The sequence below is a fragment of the Vulpes vulpes genome, chromosome X (genome assembly GCF_048418805.1).
Source record: "Vulpes vulpes isolate BD-2025 chromosome X, VulVul3, whole genome shotgun sequence".
NCBI lineage: Eukaryota > Metazoa > Chordata > Mammalia > Carnivora > Canidae > Vulpes > Vulpes vulpes.
The window spans coordinates 42,514,689-42,530,925 of NC_132796.1; the positions used below are offsets into that span (position 1 = coordinate 42,514,689).

A 16,237-nucleotide genomic window follows, 5' to 3' on the forward strand; every position below is an offset into this window, starting at 1 on the left:
CACAGAAGGAGAGTCTCTATGGCAGAACTGAGACATCTGATGCTGTCTTTAGGTTCTTGGCTGTAGCTCATATGACGTGAAGCGTGACCTGCAACCTACCCCATGGCAGTATCAGTGGTGGTAGATAGGGAATGTGCCATGCCCAATTCTCTCTGAACCATCCTTGCATTACTTCGTTACATACTCAGAAATGCAATCTTGTTTGGTATTGTTATTACGAGGAATAATAAACCCATTTCACAGGAGAGTACAGCAAGGCAAAGAGGGCCAGGCCAAGTAAATTTCTCAAGAGGACATGACTGCAAGTGGCTGAACTGGGTTGGAAGGAAGGTTATCCAGGATCAGAGCTTGTGTCCTTACTCACTACACAGCATGGCTCCCACAAACCAACAGATAACCAAATCCCATGATGCTCACCATATCAGGATGTCTGCTTTGTGCTGTGAGTAAAGAGGAACCCCCTCCTCAAGTGGGCTTAGGCACAAAGGCAATTCACAGTCACGCAAAATGAAATCAGAAGGCAGGGTGGGCGCACGCGGGTCACACTCTGGGATCCAGTGATGCCAGCAAGGACACAGGCTCTTTCCAGCTCTGATCTGGCCTTTTCTGAAATAGATGTTCCAGGACCAACATCCAGATAGGGCAATGTTCAAGTGCAGAAAGAGGCTCTCTAATCCTGCACCTCTCCTATGAACAAGGAAGTCTCCCAGAAGTCTTCCAGCAAACATTCTCTTCCTTTCCCACTGGCCAGCGTGGGCCACACCCCCATCCCTCAGTCAGGAGGGAGTGGGAGGTGACGCCACATCTGTCCTGCATGAATGGATTGGGAAAGTAACGGCTGTGAGGAACACCTTCGCCTCATATTCGTTCTGGGGACTCATGCAGCGTTTCTACCAGAAAGCCTTCTTCACCCACTTTCCTAACATCCTGGACAGCAGGCCTTCCCCTGAACTTCCACAACACCCTGCATTTCCCCTATCCCGGCCTCAGCCCCACCCAGACATCAGAGGCGGATTATTTGTATCACTCACTAGTCCATGAGCTGACACAGTCAGAGATTTTGTCTTGTTCACCCATCAGAGCCTTAACCCCAGTGGGCATTCACAAATACCTACCAAATGGAATAAAGGAGAATGTGAGGTCCTTCCTAAACATCTCATTTGGTGTATCAACCCTGCAGAATCTATTTTCTCCATTGTCCCAAAGAAGAAAATGCTGGCATGGTGGGGTTAAGTGACAGCACAAGGCCTCACCTCCCGAAAGAGAAGAACCCCAGCCCAGGTGCATCCTGACTCCAGATGTATGGAGTGGCAATACCTCTCTGGATTATCTGTGAGCCCCACAGTCTAACCTACAAAGTTACCCCTAGGGAGTGAGCTCAGGCTTCACGAGGAGGCGACCTTTCAACAAAGATGTGAACGGGGAGAGAAGCCTGACAAGCAGACATCTGGGGTCAGGACTTTCCAGACAAGAGGGAACAGCTGGGAAGAAGTGTATGAAGCAGAGGCTGCCAGGAGGTTGGGCCACTGGGGGCAGGGGCAGAGAGTGAGAGCCTCACAGGAAGTGGGGAGAGCAGAGGGTGACAGGCTTCTACTCAGCCAGCTGGACCACAAAGGACACCCACGGATCACAGATGCTGAGTGACAACCTGTATCAGGCTGTAAGTCAGGCAGAGGAGGGACATGGAGAAGACCATTCAGAGAGAGGCAGGTTTGGGCAAAGGGCTGGAAGGAGAGTGAGGAGGAGCGCCTCCTTCCGAGGCTGACAGCATTCATCTGCACTGACACCCCCTTCACCAGGTGCCCACATCCCTGTCTCCAAGGGCAGCTGTGCTCTAGCCACAGCATCACACACTTAATTAGCAGTCTGGATTCACTCAACAGTCCACCTCTTGGACAGGTCATTGTGCGCACCTACTATGTGCACTGGTAACTTTTGGTACTTGGAAAACATTCTCTGAGCTGACTGACGTTCCAAGGATCTTGACCCACGTTCCACTGTGAGATCACAACTGTGACTAATGAATGGGGCAACAGAGTGACCCACACAATTAAAATACCCGTGTAACCTCCTTTTTGTAAGCATCTGCAATTTAAGTTGGCACAAAAGATGCAATCTTCCTCCACCTCCCAAAAAGAATCAGAATACAGAGATGTCTTGTTTACGCCATTCCCCCGTGTCATTTTTTAAAAAGGTTTTACGTATTTATTCATGAGAGACACACACAGAGAGGCAGAGGCATAGGCAGAGGGAGAAGTAGGCTTCCCACAGGGAGCCCGATGCAGGACTCGATCCCAGGACCCTGGGATCATGACCTGATGCAAAGGCAGATGCTCAACCACTGAGCCACCCAGGTGCTCCACTCTCCACGTCATTTGTAAGAGAGAAATAACTGGCACAATAACTACCCTTTATCATGAAGTTATAATGTCACCTTGGGTCAAGGTCCTTCACTCATTGAAGAAGCATGTTCTAAGCACCACCTCAAACCATGTGTCTGTTTACTGAACACGGATTGGGGATGCAGGGATGAGTTAGCTATAGCCTGCCAGCAGATAGCCACCACATGTCCTGTGAGAAGAGAGATGGCGGAATTTAAGTCATGGTACCTCAGGTACACAGAGGAGGGCATCTTACCCCTACCTACCTGTACGTGCGTGTGTTTGGTCAGGACCACTTCTCAGGGGTCAGGATGCTGAGGCGGTAGGCACTCCGATCACCCACATTTTACAGACACGCAAGCTCAAGAACCGAGAGATTCCCCACAGGTAGAGCCAGATTTCAATCCTTGGTCTACTGAGCTCCAATCCACCATTGCAGTTCGGCCAGCTCCACAACCGTGATGCGGCCACTGAAAGTACTTCCTTTGCCTCTGATTGTCACTCAGTTCATATCTGATAAACAGAATGAGACTGGTGGAGACCTAATTTGTGGGGTGGGGTTGACTCCAAAAGTCTCTCTATTAAGACAAAGGATCTCTCTGCGGGAACCCTGGAAGCTGAGGTCCTGCTTGGCTGTCGGCTCTGAGGCAAGCCTTCCATGCTAAGGGACTCCAGATCTGTTGCTTCAGGGCAGCTCCTCACAGGGCAGAGGCAGAGTCTTAGAACCTTTGGGGGTTGCTTTATACCCTGCTGGGTGCCTGCATTTCAAGGTGGACATGGTGTTGGGACCATGATGACTATGGAATCTTGGAACAGTATCTGCATTTCAGCACCTGAAACACAACCCCGCTGTGTCACTGTGAGTGCAAAGACTGGCTTTGGAGTCAGGCAAAAAGGAGGTGTGCTTCCCAGATCCACCCTCTCCTGCTTCATCAACCTAACGCCTTTCAGTTTGTTTTCCTGTCTACAGAAGGTGGGCTTTGACACTTACCAAAGACCTGAGTCTTTGGGGAATCAAACTGTATATACCCCGCACACCTTAGTTCCTCAAGCTAGGCTGCAGGAAGAGCCCATCACACCGTGCCCTGTGTTAGGGACATGCCAGCGACAGAGGGAAGTATGCCAGGCGCCTAGGAGTCTAGTCCCACCCTCTGGCCGGGCTTGGGGGTTGGGGTAGTGCTGGTTGGATGAGTGGTTCCATCTTTTCTTTCGTCCAAGGCACACACTTCATCTCATACCGAGGTGTGCTGTGTTCAGAGGGGTTGTACTGAGTGAGGTTAATCCTCACAGTTGAGCCTATGGCATGTTGAACCAGCAGTGGGTTCACACTCTCCACTGGACGCTGTAGGAACCGACATAGTTTTCTCCAGGGTTTGCTGACACCTGGTAGGGGCCCCTAGGGAGCGATATGAAGGCACTGTCAGACTCCCTTGGAGAGTTCCCATAGGTGCAGGCAGCTAGCCTCCTTGATGGCCACAGCGACTAATAAATCCAACCCGCTGTAAAGGAAAGACCAGTTACAATCCTTCCTCTTGTCCTAACAGAAAACTCAGATGGCACTTCACAGTGGAAAAATGAGCTCATCAAGACAAAGTCCAAGGGAGGCAGCTGAAGGGCTGCTTAATTTCCTGGGTCACAGGTGCCATAAAGTGACATAATCTTTCCATGTTTCTGTTTATCCCTCCTCACTGGAAGGTAGGACCCCTAGGCATCAGGAAAGTGTGTGCCACATTCCAAACTCCGAGTTCAAATGCATCACAGGCACCACATAAATTGAGGTATGATCTTTGCCGTGTGTTATCCTATTCTATGCCATCCTATTCTTTTCCAGAGAAACTGGGCTGTCCGATTGCATTTCCAATTAGCTCACTGGGAACCAGAGTAAAATACCTGCCCATTTGAGGAATTTATAATGAAGTCTCCATCACTTCTATTCAGTAAAAAGTTCTGTGAACAGTGCCTTTTCATCCAGGTACTCCTCAGGTTAAATGGAAATTGCTCTCTACTGAACCTGACAGCTGAACATAGGTAGGAATCAGGCAAATGAAGTGAATGTTCGATCTACAGGGGATGGCACGTGTGGGGTTGGGGAAATGAGAGGCAGGGAGAAGAGAGTCCACTGGCCATCTACTGAACAGGAAGAGGTTGACGGGGGCTGGAATGTGGAGTGGTGGTGGAGCAGGAGGCGGTCTGCTGAGGATGAGGCTTTGGAGGGTAGGGAGTAAGGAAGGGGACTGTGCTCAGTCCGGGAGGCTTGGACGTTATCCTAAGAACAGCAGGAAGCCCCTGCAGAGTTTTGAGCAGGGTAGACAAGACCAGATTAGGATTTTTTTTTCCTTTTGTACTGTATTTATTCTTTTTTTTTAATAAATTAATTTTTTTATTGGTGTTCAATTTACCAACATACAGAATAATACCCAGTGCTCATCCCGTCAAGTGTCCCCCTCAGTGCCCGTCACCCACTCACCCCCACCCCCCGCCCTCCTCCCCTTCCACCACCCCTAGTTCGTTTCCCAGAGTTAGGAGTCTTTATGTTCTGTCTCCCTTCCTGATATTTCCCACACATTTCTTCTCCCTTCCCTTATATTTCCTTTCACTATTATTTATATTCCCCAAATGAATGAGAACATACAATGTTTGTCCTTCTCTGATTGACTTACTTCACTCAGCATAATACCCTCCAGTTCCATCCACGTTGAAGCAAATGGTGGGTATTTGTCGTTTCTAATGGCTGAGTAATATTCCATTGTATACATAGACCACATCTTCTTTATCCATTCAACCAGATTAGGATTTGAGAAAGGTCCCTCAAGCAGTGGGATGAAAAAATCTGTGGCCAAGAGTTAAGATTGGTGGTAATTATCAAGCAGAGATGAGGTCATCTGGACTAGGGAATTAGCCATAGTGATGGAAGAACTAAGTGTCAAGATCTTATTTAGAAGGGTGGAGGAGGTTGGATTGGCCGGGCTTGGTGATTGAGGGGGTGGTGAGAGAGGCAGCAGGGAAGCATGGCTTTAAGGATGCCTGGCCGAAGCAGCTGGGTAGAAGGTTGCTTTTCACGGAGTTTGGCAACACCAGAGGACATGCAGATGCATGGGGAGTGGGGGTGGGCACGTTCAGTTTTGGAGATGTTGTGTATTCTTAGCCCGTGGGACGACTGACTGTTAAGTAGTCACTCAGTACCCCCAGTGAACTGGGGGAGCTCTCCTAGCCTCTCTGTGCCTGGGATGCCTCATTTGGAATAGAAGAATGATAGCAAAAAATTAGGAAAAACAGCTAATTTCTGTTTCATGTCCTCTAGGATAATGTTCTCCCTTTGCACAGCAGAGTGCTGTTTTATAGTTAAGTACTCCCTAGGGAAATGGGCCTCTCTCTACTTATCCATATATTCGTTGGTTTGTTTAACTGCCTTGTGTGTTTTCAGCATTCAGCATGCATTGCCAGTGCTAAAAGAAAAACAATGAATTCAAAGCAACCTGTTTTATCACACGTGTGCCGTAGGTTAGCCCATCAGCCTGTCTCTCAGAGATTCAGCCCCCTTCAGACCCTCCAGTCTTCTTCCTGTAGCCTCACCCCCTCAGGGGTGGCAGGTGAGACTTTGGGACCTACTTTCTCCAACACTTGCCTTCGTTCTGAAGTCCTCTCCAGTGTCCCAAAGAGTGGCTAGCACTTGAGTGCAATCTGATTGTGAGCTGCCAGTTGTCTCAGGCAGCATGTAGTTTAGGAGAGGACAGAGCCAGATGTGTGGGTCTGGAAACCAACAGGGTGTGCATGCATAGCCAAAAGGTGATGAAGCCATCCATACGGAGATCTGAAATCAGGGCCCCACCGCTTATTCCTTGTGTGACTTTGGGCAGGTCACTTAACCTCTCTCTGGTCAGTTTCCTCACTTGTAAGATGAGGACCATGATCCTATGCTTCCTTCATTTAGATCAGGAAAATACTGCCTTTTAAAAACCATAAAGTGCTCTTCAAGTATGGATAATAAGTTCCAGGGCTAAAAAGAGATCTCTGCTTATCTGGATATCTGTTTGCACAGGCACGAAAGTCACCAAGCCCATTTTTTACTCTGTACACAATATTGAACTTCACCTGAGCCCTGAAAAAAAGCCACAGTAAAAAAAATCTCTGTAGGCTCTCGTGTTCCAGAAATAGCTTATCGCAAAGGAATACTCTTGCCCTTATAACTGCGAGGAGGTTTGCTGTTCACTCTTAGTCATACCTGCCCTAAGCCTCTCGGGCGACTCCTGGGTTCACGTGTGACAAGGCCAAACACAGACCCTCCTCCTCTGGCTGAAGGGCCAGACACAGTCCCTGCAGCTCCCTGCTGTCTCGGGAATAGCACTGTGATCAAAAGTCCATTCTCCTGAAACTAGCTAGACACGGAGAGAGACATTTATGCCGTCATTCTTTGGCTCACGGAGTCACTGTTCGGCTGAGACTAATCCTGAATGCAGAAACACTCCCACCTTAAATCTCCCCACTACAACGTGTCTACTCATCCCCGTGGAGAGACGGCAAAACCACCCTGCCGAAGACAGTCTAGACACTCTAATCTTCAGATCCGGGCTGCTCTACGGATCGCAACAGCCTGAACAGACAAGCTCTCTACTAGTATGGGTTTTGTCTTTACTACTGTGCATGTAGAGCCCAGGCAAAAAAAAAAAACCTAGTAAGAAAACAAAAATCAGTTAACAGGTACTGCTCACGCGTGCGCGCTACAAGAGACGCCATCACGTGGTCACGGAGACCTTCCGTACTGGCCCCCCTCCCCACTCAGCACCACGTGCATGGTCCGCGACGTCACCTGCACCGCCCGGAAACTCTCCCTACGACCTCAGGAAGCGTTCGCCCTGGGCCGTCACTCAGGTGCGCCGCCGTGGGGGCGGGCTCAACCTTCTCGATTCCACGGGTGCTTACGTCGCGGGTTCCAAATACCCGCGCCGCGGCCCACCGCGAAGATCCCACTATGCTCCGGGCCACTCCCGTCTCCCTCTCCGTCCCGCGCAACCTGAGGAAGGCTAAATATAGAGAACCCGGCTTGTTCATCGGGTCCCATCTCTATGACGTCACGGGCAGTCCCGCAGCCCCTCCTCCCGTGGGCCGCGTACACGCCTCTCTAGGAAGCCGGGAGGACTTCTCTTGCTGGACTTAACCCTTCTGTTCTTGAGGGCGCGTCACCGCCAGGGCTAAGGACTGGAGGGGGTGCACTGGAGGCGGGATGGCGGGAACCCGATCCCAGGGAAGAAGGAGCGAAAGCGATGGCCTAAGAGTGAGAGAGGGAGAATATCCCTAGAACAAGCCGGGTGCGCGTAAGTGTCGCAGGACCAGCGTCCTCTCTGGCCATGCGTGACCGGTGCTGTCGGAAAGAATAGATGTTTGCCGCACAAGCCCTATCTCTGCAGTATCAGAAATGCGGCTTGACAACCTACGTGTGGCGTATTTCTCTTTCTCTAATTACCGTTGCCAGTTTTGGCAGAGACGAGATTGAGACTTCTAACGGGCATCGGCTTAGACCCCGGGACACGACTGGGCTCCAGTCAGTGTTCCAGAGATTTAGATAAGAGTCTGTTTCCTTGGCATTGCCTCCTGCATTTCTGTATGGAACCATCAGAGAAATTCTGTGTAGGAGAGAGGTGTGTGTGTGTGTGTGTGTGTGTGTGTGTGTGTGTGAGAGAGAGGAGACAGAGAGAACATGTGACACAGGAACAGACATGCTTTTGATAGGCTCTGTGATTCCCACACTGGTTAGGATTATTTAGACCGTTGTAATCAGATTACAAGCTGCAGTGTATGAGATTTGGAGAAAGAAGGCATTTTTGGTTGTCCAGTCCTGGAATATGGCCCATCCTGACAGTAGACATATCGTGTGATAAGAAATTTGGTTTTATAATTAATCACAGGATTCCATTTACATTTCCAATACAATTTCCTTATACTGAGTACTCTGGGGTGTATTGGGTGGTTTTGTGTGTGTTTGTGTGTGTGTGTGTGTGTGTGTGTGTGTGTTAGGGCTTTTTCTTTTTTTCTTTTCTTTTTGCTTGTCTTGTCAAAAACGTAAAGTTGAATGTCCTTTCTTGTCTGAGCCTCTCAAGATACCAGCAATAGAGAAAGGATAGAAATTTTTTTAAAAGATTCCACATTTTAAGGAGACTTGCAACAACTCCTTATGAAAGGCAAGGTCTCTTACCTGGAACCTCTTGGGATTCAGTAAAATGTTTTTGTGAAAGTGCTGTTTCTGCTGTTTTTATTTGGATATTGACTATATTTCAATCTGCACTTGAGATTTGCATGATATCGGTAAGTTACAGCCCTGGATTGGGAGAACCCAACCCCAGGGAAGGGTCTGAGGGAGGCCAAACACAGAGTCAACGGTGGAGACAAGGAAGCCAGGTGATTGGGAGCTGGAATGGTTGAGTTCAGTCAGTCAACCCAGATCAAGCTCTGTCTTTCTGGACAGTTGTCAGACTGAAACACTGGGTAGAGGTCACAAACACCTCAGGTCTGAACTCTGGTGTGTGACCAAGTCTCTCAGTCGGGATATAAACTCCAACTTGGCTCAAGCTTCAGTGCCTGCCTCACAGCACCAAAGACAAAGGAGACCTCACTCCAGGACCTGGATCTCCCTCCAGATTGGAGGCATCACGCCCTGGACACAGACTCCCAACTACCTCATGGACCTCACACTATGGCTCGCAAAACCCAAACTATCCCAAGAACAGACTGAGGGAAGCCAACCACTTAGACTCAATGGCCCAGACAAGGAAGCCAGGTTGTTAGGAGCTGAAGTGGATGAGCTACAGACTCAGGAAAGGGCAGCTAGGAGACCTCAAGGCATTCCACATACAAGATCAAACAACCCACAGAACTCAAACTCCGGTGAACTCAAGAAATGAAGAGAGACCCGAAGCAGCTCAGAGACGATGAATTCTAAAATACAGACCCACATGCATTTTAGCAACCTAAGAACATGCAACATAGAAACTTAACAGCTCACAGACCTCACACCCCGCATGTCGATACCACACAATCACAGAGCTCACAATGCTGCTTGCAGACACACAAGCAGCACAGGGCACCCGTACTGTGAACACAGAGCTTTCTCCAAACCTCCTGCCCTGTGACAAATAACCTTTGTGGCCTCACAACCTAGAGGATGGGCCTCCAGGAGCTCAAATATGCCAACCTCGACAGAGACCCTCAGGAGTGCTCAAACCCTAATTACTGAAATACATCATGGGAACAGCCCCAGACACCTTACATTCTGCACACTGCACCCAAAAGAGTTCAGATACCACATACATTTGGAGAGAGCCCTTAAATAGCCCAGAGAACTCTCACTTGGACACACAACACCTCACAGCTCAGTGATCTCATGCACCGCACACACCCTCACACAGTTCAGATACCTCAAATCCCGGACAGACCCCAAACCAGTTCAGAGAAATGACATCTTGGTTTTCAACACAAAAAGTCAGCCCATACAGGACACATGCTAATGAGAGACACAATGAGGTCTCACCCAGGCCCTGAGTGAGACGCAGAGACTGAAAGGCAGAATTCCAAGAGCCTTTCTGGAACACAGGTGTCTCCACATTATTAGCCCCTAACCCAGTGTGCCCCTCAAGGCAACTGAGGAACTTCCTTTTCCAAGGGGAGGATGCCCCCCAGATTTTGCCATCATTGGCTGTTTCTGGACACTGACACCGGCTGCAAGCATGCCCAGGCAACACTGAAGAGGGCAGCCCCCAGGCCTGACACACAGTAGAGGCTTCCACCCATCAAAATGGGGCTATCTTCTCGGCTTGAAAGGTTCATACCATCCACAGGAGACTCACACTGTCCTTAAGGCCCCAGAGCCCTCCTGCTGAGTGGAAGCTGTGGGAAAAGTGGAGCAGGACAGTCCCACGCTGCTCAGGGTAGACCCAGCCCTGCCTCCAGCCTTGTGGAAGGTCTGGCCCATATCCTGTTCACCCTGAACACAGTGCTTGCTGTAGCCCTCTCAGCTCCTAAAGCTTGGAGGCACTGCAGCCACCTGGTTTTCCCAGTGTCCACCTGACCCCGAACAGAAGGACACCTTCAGCCGGCAGATCCTTTGCAGCCGGTGAATACCAGTGGGGGAAGGAGATGGTGAAGGGGTTTACGTTGCCCTGCCAGGCAGACATGCCACAGACCACATACCATACCACCGAGGGACGCCCCTGTCCCCACCCCCGCCCCCGCCCCCCAATCCCCAAAGAGGAAACCTGTCCCCTCCTCTCAATGCCTAATTCTGGTTTAAAAGGGCAGGTGGCACGAGGGCCTCTACAGTTCCTGCCGGACTTTGTCCAAACTCTGAAGCACATTCATTTCCCCCTTCTTCTCCCACCATGAGGCCAACAACCAGAGCAGGGCTATTTGCTCATGGGAAGTAGCCACTCAAGGCTGTGGAATTTGAGGGCAGAGGCTGATGTGGGCTCGACTTGTGCACCTTGTCCTCCTCAGCGGACACACACACTGGGCCACTTCTGAGGCCATGGTGGATTCTCAGTCCCCCAAGATCACAGGAACCCAGTCTTGCTTCAGCAGCCTTTCAGACACAGGTGTGAATACAGTCAGGGTTTAAGGACTGACTGGTGAGAAGTTCAGGGACTTGAGAACCCACCTATGTCTTACTTACCTACCCTCACCCAAACATCTCCCCTATCTAATGCTTAAAGTCCCATCATCGAAGCGTTCACTTCTTTGGGATGAGTAGTTCACCGTCTGGTTCCCTGTAGAAACCTGGCCTGGAGTATGTCACGAGCTCTCTGAAATGTCTCTGCCCTTCTAGGACCTACATGGTGTCTGCTGGGCACATAACAGGACACCGGAGAAAGATTTAGTGATTTGTTATTGGGCTCTGATATCCACATCGTGGGATCCAGTACCCGCAGTCCCATTATTCAAAAACGTGACAGGAAGATAGACTAGAGGATACAACAAAAGCCAGTGATCCCACTGACCTGGCTAGTATCTTCAGCCCCTTTTGTGGACGAGTGGCTGGAGTCTCCAGAGCAGGATTCCAAACCCTCCACTTTCACCTCCACTCTTCCAAGCCCCACTTCTGCACTCATAAACTCTTTTGAGGACACCCCCACCTCCAGCCAGTGGGGGTTCTCTCCCCTGGAAGATCCTGGTAAGCAATCCCATCTCGACCAATCAGATCTAGTGTTGCCCTTAATCCCTGCCCTGCTCACCCATTAGGGAACCTTTCACGTGCTCCGCTGCCATCTTCCCCGGTCCCCACTTGATTAGAATCTGTGGAGCTGACGAGTTGAGGCCAGAAGTTGGATGATGGTGACCTCAGGAGAGGTGGAGGTCCTTGCATGCCGGTGAGCTCCCCTGCACCTTGCACCCAACGGTTGGTTTGGGAATACAAGGCTCCCTCACCCCCAGTTGTACCTCCCAGAGAGGACTGCTGCTTCTGGGCCTCTCAGTGGGACACCCTAGTACGGGAAGGTACCTTCTGTCCACTGCTCCTCTATCGAGCTTTCACCTGCTCCTGTCACGCCACACTCTGGCAGTTTGCCCAGACAGGGTCACATCATTCCCAGCTCCCCTCCTCCCCGAGATACACCTAAATGGGTAGTGGATTGTTCTATCCTGGTCTCGCCACTCTTAAAATCCCCACAGGCATCATTCCGGCTGCAGATTCCAAGATCTTGTAGAGAGCCTGGATAAGGAAACCAGCCTCCTGTCAACAGCCCCTGCTGCACGATGGGGCGCTGAGGATGCCAGCAAAGGGGCATTTGTTATCCCAGCCCCCCTGAGGGAAGAAGCATGAAGGTAAAAGAACCTTGCAGACTCCAGGGTGGCATCTTCAAAATTTGACTCTACCCTGTCCCCATCCTCACTACAGTTTCGGCTTCATGAAAAGGAACACACATGGGTCTTCTGTGATGCCTCCCCACCATTTAGAACAGTATCAGGTGCACAAGTAGGTACTTCAGAGATGTTTCTGTAGCCAAAGGATTCTTTGATCCAGCAATTACTATGCTACAAACCGGTCTTCAAGAAATATTCACAGAGGCACAGAGCTGTGTATATAGAATGACAAGAGCAGGGATCCCTGGGTGGCGCAGCGGTTTAGCGCCTGCCTTTGGCCCAGGGCGCGATCTTGGAGACCCGGGATCGAATCCCACATCGGGCTCCCGGTGCATGGAGCCTGCTTCTCCCTCTGCCTGTGTCTCTGCCTCTCTCTCTCTCACTGTGTGCCTATCATAAATAAATAAAAATTAAAAAAAAAAAAACATAAAAAAAAAAAAAAAGAATGACAAGAGCAAATTTCTGGGGGGAAGATCTCCTAAATAGCCATTGGTAGTCAACAACATTTGGAAGGGGAAATGAGAGATGTAAGTGTTCATATCCTACCATGGAGCTCCCCCTGGCCTTGAAACAGAATGAGGAGCAATTTTGTACTGGCCAGAGAGCTTTATTTTATTTTGTTTATATATATAACATATAAATATATAATTTTTAAAATTTTATATATATATAAATATATATATATTTTAAAAGGGGGGTAGCATGTAAGAGGTCCCCCTAACTGTACGCGTATATGTATATGCACGTGCAGTATGTCAACGCAGATAACGGGGACAAGAAGGAAACACCACCACATTAGGCCACAGTGCTTACCTCAGATGATCAAGCTGATGAAGGCAAGACTCAGACAGCTTTTTATGTCTTTGGGTGTAGCCAACTGTGTTTCTAAAAATGGCCAAAAACCTATCCAAAGGTACATGCTTTCCTTTAAATTTTTTTCATCTCATTGAAATGTAAGTCAGGTACCATCAAACTCACCCTTTTTCATTGTATATGCCACAATGGTTTGTTGTGCAAACCATCACCAATATCTAATTCCAGGAAAAAAAACAAAAAACAAAAAACATACCATTGGCAGTCCATCCCCAATCCCGTCCCAGGAACCTTGGACATTCACTTATCGGCTTCCTGTCTCCACAGATCTTCCAATCTGGATATTTCAAATAAATAGGACGATACATTATGTGGCCTTTGCATCTGGCTTCTTTCACTGAGCATAATGTGTTTAAGATTCATCTGGTATCACTACTCCATTCATTTTTATGACTGAATATTATTCTGCTATATAGATATAATCACCACATGTGATATATTCATTACATGGTTGGCATTTGGGTTGTTTGCACTCTTCGACTGTGGTGATTAATGCTGCCAGGAACATTTGTATACAAGTTTTTATGTGAGCTTATGACTTCACTTATCTTCGACATATACCTAGGAGTGGGATAACTGGGTCACACAGCAACTCTGATGAATTTTTTGAGGAGCTGCCAAACTGTTTTTCACAGATGTGTCATTTTGCATTTCCACCAGCAATGTATGAGGATTTTGCACATCTTCCCCCAACACTTGTTATTTTCATTTTTGAAATGCTATCCACACTAGTTGGGTGGGAAGTTATAATTCATCATGCTTTCAATTTTTGTTTCACTAATGACTAATATTTTTTGACACCTATTCATGTCCTTAAGCATACTGGTGGGTACATCTTTTTTTTTTTTTAAAGATATGTCTATTCCAACGCTTAGTCCATTTTTAATTGGGTTCTCTTTTCCTTTGAGCTTGTAAGAGTTCTTTCTACAATCTGAATACTGGGCCCTTATCATATACACAAATATTTTCTCCCATTCCTTGGTTTTGTTCTTTCACTTTCTTTTTTCTAATGAAAGTTTTATTATTTTTTAAAGATTTTATTTATTTATTTGAGAGAGAGGGAGAGCATGAGTGGGGGAGAGGCAGAGGGAGAGGTAGAAGCAGACTCCCTGCTCAGCAGGGAGCCCACAGTGAGGTTTGATCCCAGGACCCTGAGATCATGACCTGAGCCAAAAGCAGACACTTCACCCACTGAGCCACCCACGCTTCTTCACTTTCTTTTGGTGTCCTTTAAGGCAAGATCTTCTCTAATTTTGATGAAGTCATTTTAATCTAATTTTTCATTTATTATCTGTCGCTTTGGTGTCCGAAGATTCCATCACCTAACCCAATGTCACAAGTTTTTACTCCTATGTTCTTCTACAGAAGTTTCATTTTAGCCCTTATTATTCAATTTGATCCATTCTGACTTAATTTTTGTCTGTAGTATGAAGGTTGGATTCAAATTCATTACTTTATTTTTAAAAGATTTTATTTATTCATTCATGAGAGACAGAGAGAGAGAGGCAGGGAGAGAGGCAGAAGGAGAGGCAGAGGGAGAAGCAGACTCCCCACCGGGAGCCCGATGTGAGACTCGATCCCAGGACCCCGGGACAATGACCCGAGCCAAAGGCAGATGGCTCAACCATGAGCCACCCAGGTGCCCTTCAAATTCATTTCTTTAAATGTGAATATCTAGTTGTCCCAGCACCATTTGCTAAAAAGACTCTTCCTATGTAATTGTCTTGGCACTGCTGTCAACAATTAACCCACCACAGATGTATGGGTTATTTCTGGACTTTCAATTCTATTCTGTGACCTCTATGTTCATCTTTACATCAGTACTACATTTGTGCTGATTACGGGAGCTTTGAAATAATGTTTGAAATCAGAATGTGTGAGTCCTCCACTTTGGTTGCCTTTGGTAAGATCATTTAAGCTATTCTGGATCCGTGAAATTTCCACATGAATTTCAGGATCAGCCTCTCAATTTCTAAAACACTGCAGTTAGAATATTGATAGGGATTATACTGAATGCCTGGATCAATTTAGGGAATGCTGCCATCTTTTTTGTTTGTTTGTTTGTTTTTATGATAGTCACACACACACACACAGAGAGAGAGAGAGAGAGAGAGAGAGAGGGGGGGGGGCAGAGACACAGGCAGAGGGAAAAGCAGGCTCCATGCACCGAGAGCCCGACGTGGGATTCGATCCCGGGTCTCCAGGATCGCGCCCTGGGCCAAAGGCAGGCGCTAAACCTCTGCGCCACCCAGGGATCCCGAATGCTGCCATCTTAACATCAGGTCTCCCAATCCAAGAACACAGGAGCCATTTCCATTTATTTAAGTTTGCTTTAATCTCTTTCAACTGTGTTTTATAATTGTCAGTGTCTAACTCTTGCACCTGTTTGGTTGATTCCTAAACATGTCATTCTTTGGACTCTACTGTAAGTGAAATCATCTTCTCGGTTATTTATTTGGATTTTTCACTGCTAATGTATAGAAATAGAATTGATTTTTGGATATCAATCTGTCTTGCAACCTGAAGAATCTGAAGTCTTTGCTAAGGTTAAAAGAATTATAGCAACAACAGAACTGAAGGCGAAGTCGACTAACGGAAAGATTGACTCAAACACCAACACTGACACCCTCTGATAGTAAAAGCAAATACAAAAGCCACATTACATACAAGGGATCAAACAGGATGGCATCAGAATCCATGTGGCTCAGATCTCGGGTTCACGCAAAAGGTTTTGAAAAATGAAGGTAAGACAAAAACTTTAAAACAAAAAAGCTGAGCAAATGCATAGCCAGCAGATCTGCCCTACAAAACATGTTAGAGGAAGTTCTTCGGGAAGAAGGCAAATGATATCCAAAGAAAACGTGGATCTATACAAAGAATTGAATAGTGCTGGGCATGGTAAATTGTGGGCGAATGTGAATTTTTTCTCTTATATCCAATCTCTTTGAAAGATAACTATCCAAATTAATAACAATAACGATGTACGCACTGTGGAGTTTTAAGACACTGGCAGAAACAAACTGCAAGGCAACAATAGGACCAAGGATGGGAGACAGGAAGCGGAGGCATACAGTCGTATGGTTCTCACAGCGTACACCAAGTAGTATAGTATCATTTGAAGGCATGCTGTGAAAAGC

At 47.7% G+C, this 16,237-nt stretch overlaps 1 protein-coding gene across 39 annotated transcripts in view; it reads right to left on the reverse strand.

The window, feature by feature from the left end:
- The window catches only part of FAM156A (family with sequence similarity 156 member A), a 64,993-nt gene that overhangs the window by 9,015 nt on the left and 39,741 nt on the right, over positions 1-16,237 (reverse strand). For 6 of the 39 annotated variants that reach the window (XR_011998161.1, XR_011998139.1, XR_011998163.1 and 3 more), the window contains one exon: positions 418-606. The exons of 22 other annotated variants lie outside the window; for them this stretch is intronic. The gene's annotated coding sequence lies outside the window, so the exon portion shown is untranslated. Of the gene's footprint in view, positions 1-417; positions 607-2,647; positions 3,215-13,296; positions 13,380-16,237 lie in introns of those variants that run through there. 11 more of the 39 variants (XR_011998143.1, XR_011998137.1, XR_011998150.1 and 8 more) reach the window with 4 other exon arrangements.